The sequence below is a fragment of the Euphorbia lathyris genome, chromosome 9, assembly GCF_963576675.1.
Source record: "Euphorbia lathyris chromosome 9, ddEupLath1.1, whole genome shotgun sequence".
NCBI classification, from domain to species: Eukaryota; Viridiplantae; Streptophyta; class Magnoliopsida; order Malpighiales; family Euphorbiaceae; genus Euphorbia; species Euphorbia lathyris.
In genome coordinates this window covers 46,356,038-46,365,368 of record NC_088918.1, presented here as the reverse complement: position 1 = coordinate 46,365,368, position 9,331 = coordinate 46,356,038, and the positions used below count along the sequence as shown (strand labels likewise).

General features: G+C 36.1%; 1 long non-coding RNA gene across 2 annotated transcripts; it reads right to left on the bottom strand.

Moving 5' to 3' along the window:
• Positions 1–1,258: 1,258 nt before the first annotated feature.
• Positions 1,259–4,698, bottom strand: LOC136206896 (uncharacterized). 2 transcript variants are annotated; one of them, XR_010676477.1, is made up of 5 exons: positions 4,339–4,698; positions 4,217–4,268; positions 4,056–4,134; positions 2,594–2,641; positions 1,259–1,616 (listed from the first exon to the last, which is right to left on the bottom strand). It is a non-coding gene; the product is annotated as an uncharacterized lncRNA (long non-coding RNA). The 2 variants fall into 2 exon arrangements; XR_010676476.1 differs by having other exon boundaries at positions 2,594–4,134.
• Positions 4,699–9,331: the final 4,633 nt, after the last annotated feature.

Here is a 9,331-nt window from a genome sequence, read left to right as displayed (position 1 = left end):
TTGTTTACCCAAAAATCGATTGAGGCACGATGCGGTTACTACGAGATATGCCTAAAAGAGTCAAGTCAACTACTCAGGTATGATTTCTTCTTCCCTCTCACCGTGCTCTTTTCGATTAAGGGATTTTGTTCACTGAGGTTCTTAGTTGATGCCTTGGCCCCAAAATTGCACTTAATCGAGAGGCAGCCTATGAGCACGAAATTTTTTCGGCCCTAGTGATGAGTCTATGTTACACTCTAGCTAACAGTTGGTGTAGGTGGGCTTCACACGATGCGTTGTGCGAGATACGAGCTAAGACCAAGACCCCGTTTTCTGACTCGTTTAGCTTGCTTTACTCTATTTTATTAAATTGTATTTTGATTTACCATTTCTGAAATTTAAAAATACACGGGATAAAAAATGATCCTCGATCAATGATATGTTCCTCGATCGGGGATGAGGGTCTTCGATCGGGGATCCTTGACGGTTTTCAGGCAGCTTTTGCCAGTTTTCTAGCAGTTTTTTTATCCAATCTCCACTACTAAAAGGAGAGAAAACTGCCAGACGAGGGAGGACAACTAGAAACACATTTTGAGAAGAAAATCAAAAATCAAAAAAGAAAAGAGAGAAAAGAAGTGAAATTGAGTGAAAAACCCATTTGAAACTAAGTGAAAATGAGTGAAATGAGAGGTTTTACACCATTTCTTACCAAAATACATCATTTTGAGAGGTTCCAACACCCAAATCCAACATTATTTCAAGTTATTTAGTCGAGGAAACACGTTTATTACAACTGTTCCTCACTAATTATCAATTCTGAAGTCACTAAACTTCCATAATTGATCTTTTGGGTCAAAAACTCTTTAAAACCAGTGAATTTCGGTTCACACTACAAGAAAATAACAGTTTACCAACGACACAATGTCGTTGGTAATTGTCATATTTTTGTTGGTAATCATCATTAGCGACGACATGCCAACGTAATATTTGTCGAAGCCATTTCGCTTGTTGGTAAAATATATACCAACGACAAAATCAGTGTCGTTTGTATTTGCAACGATAATGTCGTTGTAAATTGTAGGTGATGACCTAATAGGATTATAAGTTCTCGTTAATCCCCTCTACTACTGTCGTTGTTAATTTGTTGGTAAATGTTGCATCGTTGGTATGTCGTTGGCATTTCTCACACCAAATTTGGTATGGTATTGTTTGTATGTCGTTGGTAATATGTATCGTTGCTAAGTCATTTGTAAGTTGTCGTTTGCATGTCGTTGCTGAATTAAGCATTAACAAACTAGTATATATATGAGGAATCAAAAAACTTTACATTCTATCATTTTCAATCAATTTTATAACAGATATATAATAAATAATATCACTGACAAAAAAAAAAGAACATATTAATCCCAATCAACAAAGCTTTTCCATATCACCGGAACAATGATACAAAAACAACAGGAAAGTGAGAAAGTTTCCAGATGTAAGTTCCTCAGAAAATAGACTACATGTGTTTCAGGAAGCACTTCATCCCCAAATGAGAAGGCAATTATCCCAAGAGCATAGAAGGCTTTAAATATTTTAAATGACGAACTTTCTTGCAAAGTGTAAACTGACTGAATTTTTGTGGAAGTTTGTACCTACAATTATGTGAAAGCCATATATATGAGCTGTTGTCATTATAAACCAATGGATAGCATGAATAAACAACAAAAAATTACTTCCAAGTGCCCAACTTTACCATTATATAATGTCACACCCAAAAAATAAATTAATATGTGACCTGTGAAAAGGAATTTGTCCATGCACATCAGATTATGGTATAGGAGGTCAAGTCATTGAGTTGGATAAAGAACCCAATCATGTAGACATAATCATGGAAGAAGTAAATTAATACATGAAAATCTTTGAATTGTTCATGACTATAGAAAATTTAGAATTCCAGTAAATACAAGTTGTGCACTAAGCATGCTCAGAATTTAAGTAATTCAGATATAGTAAAGCAGATTAGGAATTTTGTTCATAGCAAAAAAAGAAGGCAATTGATCGAGAATCAAGTGGAAGTCATTTTTTGTCGAAGTCATTTCGCCTGTTGGTAAAATATATACATCTAACAGTATAAGATAAAGAGCTCACAACTATTGCTGCATTGATTTATCCACAAGTTCTCTAATGTCAAATACTGATTTGTTTAGGGTGGGTACATTCAAAGGTAAAACGGATAAAAGAGGCTTAACATCTGTTATTTTACAGAGCACCCACCTTGCAGAACAAAAAGAGTAATTCTATATCATTGCAGTTCCTAGATGTTGAAGTAGGTTTACCGAAAGCTAAAAGGGGATAAAAGGCCTAAACTAAACAATAACATGATTTTGAAGGAGAAACATAAAGTCAAAACCATTTTTTTCCTTCTAGAGAAAGGGTTGGACAAGCTAACACACATAAACATCAAAAGTAAACGTTGTAACAAGTATCAGCCTGAAGTAAGCTAGCAAAAGGTCCGTGCAAATGTACAATAGCAAAAATTTGAAGGAGAAACACCAAGTCAAAATTATGGCAAACATATGTTTGAAGGCATGGAGTAGAAGAAAAGAGAAAGGAAATTGATTTGGATTACCTTCAAGAAACAACCCTTCCTGTTTTCACCAATGTCAAAGTAGAAAATCTGTAAGGAAGATCATAAGAAATGAAATTAAGATTGGAATAGAGAAAAAAAGAAAAGGAAATCAAGAAGGGGAAGAAATGCCTTGGTGTCGAGCTGCAATTCCTTGCTAAAGAGGTCTTGATCATCAGAATTGACATAGTAATGTAATGTCTCAAATTAAATGCTCAAAGAACAGTGATTTCACAAGCTGGATTGAACCCAAGCTTAAGTTGACAAGTAAAATCCAACAGTGATCGCAATATCATTGTAGAGATGTCCTTGAGAGGTTTAAACGTTTTGAACCCAACAAAAAATTTAACTTAAAACTAAGCAATGCCAAAAACCATGACCTCTTGATTTAAGAGATTCCAATATTATATCATATCAATGAACTAGAAGTTAAAAAAAATTAAGCTAATGTACAAGCATAGGCGGAGGCAAGGAAGCGCCCTTGAACGCCCCCGACCGTCGGGAGCCACAACAAAGACTGCTATTTTGGAGTCCAAAGTAAAATGACACCATTTTGGTTTGGAGTGGGCAAAAAAGATTTAAAACCCAGTGCATAAAGGAGTGGACATGAAATGAAAGACTCATCGATACATAGGATGCAACAGAGACTTTATTGGTATTGTACAAAGCCAAGAAAATGCCAAGTGCATGTCCGAACAAGATATTAGCATTGTAATGTCTCAAATTCAATACTCTTTCATTCTATGACTACCAGATTTGTTGTGAAACCAAATCTAAGTTTGGATCACTAATATGGTAATTATTTGTGAGAAGACACAAGTTAAGATTTTATTCTCCATAGACAATAGCTATTTGATTAATGATTATTTTTATTTTTATTTTTTTGATAAATTTGATTACTGATTAATAATGCTAATGTATAACAACCAAATATAACATATATGTAAATCAGATCAATCCATCACTTTGTGATTAATTAACAAGTAAATTTATACATTGAACATTGGAGATATGTGTTGGGAAGAATGGGTGAGAGTTTTCTGCACATAACTTAGTGGCAAGTGCCTTGTATATACAAGCACTACTCCAATGCATCGCATTCAATCAAAGAAAGTTCTCAAGTGATAAATGGATTTATGAGAGAGGTTTTATATCGGAAGTGGCAGATTCACGAATTTACATTTCGGGCGATTTTAGTTTGGTGGTCAGTGCCGGAGTTTGCTTTTATGGGTTCAGAGCAATTTTCTAAAGTCAGGGCAATATATTTTTGGAAAAATGTAAATTAGCTTAGAGGAGATAAGATTTCAATTTCCTCACATATATTAAAAAGAGACATAACAGCAAAACTATATTTTCGTCTGAAAAAATCACAAAATTTGCAATACCCTATTATATTGAACAATGAATGAAGCAAACACAATAACTCAACATCATAACCTATGGAAAGTTAAGAGAAGTGATTTACCTCATAAATAAAGTAACATTCATTTCAATTTTAGAGTTGTTCAGTGTAGCTTGCATCAACTCATGTAGAGACTAAGCACCTAAAGAGCACAAATTTACCCAAGGGACAAAGCAAAAGATCGATTACATAACAAGATGCAAATTAATAATTCAAATGATTACCTTATCCTTTTTCCCCATAAGATCTCAATTTGACCTTGACTGCCCATCAATCCTGTAAAGGGTCATCGAAGTTCAAATTATCTTAAGAATCTCAATCTTCATAACCTGAAAACAATCTTTACCTGTATGTTTCTTTGACAAAATGGTGAAGCTGAAAAGGTAGAGTTTTAGACAAAGGGAAAAACTAGGATGTGGCAGAGACATTAAATAAGTTGAAGAGTAGAAAACAACAAATCAAAGAACACAAGATATGAACAACGAGCAAACGAAGGCGATTAATCTGTGCGGGCACAATATAATCAGTCGTAACAAATTCGACGATGGCTTCAGAAGAAAAAGGATCGAGCAAGAAGGACGAAGATCGGTTCGATTCTAGGTCACGAGGGCTACACCGAAACGTAAAGAGAGAGGTGAGAGAGTGAAAATTAGGGGAAATAGTGGGAAAGATGGAAATTTTGGTGAAATAAGCGGGATTTTTTTCATGAAATTTAAACATAAAAGAGACAAAATTTTGGTGAGTTAGTGTGTGTGTATATATATAGAGGATACAATGTAAAAATATCCCTAACGTTGAGAGTCGGATACAATTTTATCTTTAAAGTTGGAAAATTAGGTCGATTCCGCACATAATTATAGACACTTATATTTTGTTCTTCATTATGCACCAGTTGCATGTCTGTTGGTTGTAAAAATATAGATTTGACGTTTTTGTGATTTAATAATAGAATTGGAAATTAATATTTTTTATCCAACTCGTACAAAATGCAATATCATTTTTTAATTTTTATTTTTATATCTATTCACGTCTATTCATATATTTTTTATCAGTTACTAATGCATAATAAAATAATGCACATTTGCAGTATATATGACAAGATTCATGGCTGAGAAAACAGTATGTTGAATTATTTCTCAATTTGATTCAACTCTATCAATGTTACGGGTAAATTTGTTCTTTGGTGCCAACGTTAGGGGTAAAATTGCACCATTTTAGACGTTAAGAGTAAAATTGTTATTGACTATCAACGCTAACAGTATTTTTGCACTTTCTCCATATATATTATTGATAAGTTGTTGGTATTTTTTTAATAAATAATTTGTAGTAAATAATTTTTATATACATTTTGTTTAGAGGTATGTATCTCCTTGGTATGTTGTCCTTAATTCCGACGACATAGAGATGACAAGTAAAGCCGTTACAATTACCAACGACATATGTTGTTGGTAACTTCTGTCGTCGGTAAGTCATTTGCATTTTCTTGGTATTTTAGTTTATAATGTTAGTAGAATAATTTTGAAAGTAAGTCGTGGGTATATCATAGTTAATACATACGACATATGCGTCGTCACTAAAATGTCGTCTGTAAACTGTTATTTTCTCGTAGTGTCAAGTTCGTGGGATACCACATTCTGATCATTTCAATTACTTGCTGCGCGGGTCCAAGTTGCTGCTCAAGTCACAATCACGCGTACGTCGGCCTACTCCACACAAAAACTGGAAAAGTGTTTCAGAGATAACGTTTGAAGGGTCTATAATGCCTGTTCCCTACTGTTTGTTATCTGTTTATTTATTTTTGCACATTTCTCCCCTTGTTTTCTGATTCTGACATCAAAACAAAGGGTCTGCCCGAAAGGCAATCCTCGATCGAGGACCCCTATTACCGATCGGGGATCATCCCAGATCAGTAACAGGGAACTTTTTGGCCAGAATCCTATTTTTTTATCCGGGTAGTTTGGATGTCTGTTTTTCGTTAAATTTAATATATTCCATTCACAATTGCAAATGAAGATAAAATCGATCCCGAGATAGGGGTATTTTGGATATTTCTATTAAAATCTATTTAGACAAATAAATTTGGCTTCGGAATAATTGCATGTTGTATGTTAGATCTTAGGAATAAATGAGTCCTATTTGATCTAGTCCGGCGTCGTAGTTAAATCCGAAGACGGGTCCCAAAGTACCCGCAGCTAACGTTTATTGTTTTACAGGTTTAATAGATTTATTTCTTAGGGCTAGATCTGATGTATGAGGGCTATTTGTGCCATTTGTGAAAATGATGTAATAATTTATATTTCAGTATTTATTTATTGCTTTTGAACGATCAAAATGATATATAACTGAATCTGGAATATAAATATTATGGTATTTTAATAAAGACAAGTCTACGCGTTTATTAATCAGACCATTGAATCGTTTAAGTCACGAACTTAACTCTAAAGAGATAGCATGTTGTGAGCCCGTGTGCTATCTAATTTTTTGGCATGTTCCCGAGCATTAAAATTCGGGTGGCGACTCTAATATAAATACTTTAATCCAAAACATGATAAAAGGTTTAAGTATAAATATAAAAGAATGATACACCGGAAGGGACACGCTAAGTGTCGTCCTTAAAAATGGAAAGTGACGGTGATATGTAAAAATGGAATCCCATTTGTCAGGTTCCGCGGCCGCTCACAGTAGGTTACCTAAGAAGTTGGACCTCTAGTTAGACAGACATTGTGCCATTGATTTTATTTTGTCCGAAATTGACGGCCCTGATCTTGGATTCTTCCACCATGTTTCAATCACAATTTTACACGTTGCCTCCCTCGTCCACATTGCTTCAAAATGAAAATTCCTCCTTCTATTGGCACATTCAGGTTCATCTACAACACAACATATCAGAATCAGATTATGGTCCGAAGAGACTCGCACCAAAGTGAGCACATGCGTAGCCGGAAATAAACATATCCACCCCTGGTTAGCCAAGGCACGATCCCATCTTTCCCAAATTGCCCCTTCCTCGTGTCTTTTGTTATACCAAGTAAATTCATCTCCCACATAGCTAAGATCCATAAGGTTACACTCGTCTAGGCACTTATAGAAATCTGTCATGTCGTTACAGCCCCGGTCCCCACTACCTTTTTTCTCCGGATGCCATAGGATTTCATTGAAATCCCCAAAACACAGTAGGGGAATGGAGTCAATTTGAGCTAAATGTTGAAGTAAATCCCACGTCATTTTTTTGTTTGCTCTTTCCGGCCAGCCGTAAATACTCATACCCATCCAAATATGATCGTTGTTGGATCTAATCAGAAAGTATATGGAGTGGATACTGGGAGATAACCAAGTCAATTTCCTTTTTCCAACCTGAAATTAAGCCACCACTCATACCCTTAGCATCAATAATATACAGATTAAACTCAGGAAAAGAACGGTATAAGTGAGTGCAATCATTTTTCTTCAAATGGATCTCCATTAAGAAAAACACATCTGGGTAATGTTCCCTCATTAAGTTTTTGAGGGTTCGGAACATCCAAGAGTTACCCATCCCTTAGACATTCCAGATCATGATTTTTATAGCATAGGGTGGGGCCTCATATTGGCCTCCACCCTTTGGTCATTGCTGATAAGTGATTTTTGCTTATTAGTACTGGCATTTGGTTGCATAAATTCATCCCCTTCACAATCTGGGAGCCGTTTAGTACCCACCATCATGCCCGAAACCGTCCCAAGAGTCGTTTGTAGCCCCGACTGGCAGATCTATTTACCCCGAGCCAATTTTTTCAGTTTCACTTTCCTGCCTGCCATCCCAGTCCCTGAACTCTTACATGCAGAAAAGACCATATCCATCTGTCGAAGTAGTCCAGTAGACGAACCTGTAGTTCGAATAAGCGGAAGCTTCTCACTATCAGAACATGGTTTGGCTAATGGCACAAAAGTTTGATCATTGGCGACCGATTCAATGTCCTCCTCCATATCTATAGCCTCACCATTTTCGTTCCTATTTAGAGGAAGCCTGGATCTGTTCCCCAACGCAGCTGCTTACTACCTTCAAGAGTCGGTTCCCGAAAAAGACATCTTTTGGACATCGATGATCCCTCTCCAGAATCATACTTTTTATTGCTACCGTTGGTAGACCTGCTATCCTCAAAACCACAGTTCATATTCCTCAATCGAGTTGGGGAGGCCCTTAAACATGGGTCGTATTGCCAGTCATTGTTATCCGGATGGTGAAGAGATATCTCACAGTCTTTATACACATGTCCTATGGTGCCACACAAGTAGCAAAAGTTGGGAAGTTTTTCATAACGAATGGATACCCACATTTTCCCCCCATCACATGAGGAAAGTTTAATTCCTTGCAACAATCTTTTTGAAACATCCAACCGAACACGGACCTGAATATAGGTTGCCCAATTCTCCACACTCTTCTTGTCTATCAACAACACTTCCGCTACCCGACCTGCAATCTTCGTAATCTGCTCCAATTTGCGGCAATACAAAGGCATGTCCACCACACGTATCCAAAAATCGCACATATTCATATTAATCTGTGATAATTGAGACACCCCTTCCAAGTTGGCCAGAATAACGAGGTGTCGATCATAGTGCCAAAAGGAATCTCTTAGTACCCTCTCCTTATCTTTCAAGGATTGAAAATCAATTATAAACAGACCGTCACCGTATTCATTAACCTTGAAACCTTTGAAGGTTCTCCAAATGGCATTAAAAGCGTTAGTTATAGAACACATGTTAAGCGATTTATACGATAATAGACGTCCCACCACTTTCCTTGCAGCATCAACCACCATCATCGGCTCATCTTGTTTTATTTCATAATCAATTTCTTCCTTATCGGTCAACTTCAACTTCTGCCATTGTTTTTCTATTCACTCTATCACAAGCTATCAGTGATCGAGAATAAAAGCAAAAAGGGAAGTACGAGAATAATCAACGCAAAAATGCACTAGAAACGGCAAGTAATACGTAGCCGCACAACCGAGACGTCGCAGGTTAGCTTAACCACATGTTAGGGCTCTTATGCGAGTCATGTATTTATTAAGATTTTTTCTTATATAGAATAAAGTGAGTATATTCGTATTTAGAATATTATATAGGACTAATTACAAATTTAGCCCAACTAAGAGGGATCATTTACATATCTAACCCACTTTGCTTCCATTTTACCAAATTAGACCATTTCATCCACTTTGGACAAAATTACCCTTAGTTCTATTGATCGATGGATCGATTTCTGATATCAATCGTTAGCGAATTTTGAGATTTTTCAAGTATTATGTTCAATTTCCCGTAGAAATGGTATGTTTTTAGCTTATACGCCTGCTTTTCTC